Source organism: Myotis davidii, unplaced genomic scaffold (assembly GCF_000327345.1).
Source record: "Myotis davidii unplaced genomic scaffold, ASM32734v1 scaffold609, whole genome shotgun sequence".
Taxonomy (NCBI): Eukaryota; Metazoa; Chordata; class Mammalia; order Chiroptera; family Vespertilionidae; genus Myotis; species Myotis davidii.
Genome location: NW_006300164.1, coordinates 3,138,427 through 3,138,726, shown reverse-complemented (window position 1 = coordinate 3,138,726; position 300 = coordinate 3,138,427). Strand labels below are relative to the sequence as shown.

General features: G+C 66.3%; 1 protein-coding gene across 1 annotated transcript in view; it reads left to right on the top strand.

The window, feature by feature from the left end:
• The window catches only part of ADAMTSL2 (ADAMTS like 2), a 27,168-nt gene that overhangs the window by 10,264 nt on the left and 16,604 nt on the right, over nucleotides 1-300 (top strand). The gene's annotated exons all lie outside the window — the stretch shown is intronic.

Below are 300 nucleotides of genomic sequence, written 5' to 3'. Positions count from 1 at the left end.
CGAGAACACGTCCCTGAACCAGGTGCCGCCACGATGGGCGGTTCTGACGCCCCCAGGCCTCTCCTGGAGGCCGGGGGGACACGTGGGGACAGAGCCGCCACTGGAGCTGTTTAGACTTCACCAGGGCGGCATTCGGAACCTCACGTTATAAACAAAGAACCCGGCCACAGAGGGATGAGTGACATGCCCGTCCCCAAACTGTAAGGGGCACAGCTGGCTGTGCGTGCCAGTGGGCTGCTGCCAGAGCCGCCTGTGCCCGCGGGGCCTCAGTCAGGTGCCCCTCCCCCCTCGGGGCTGAGG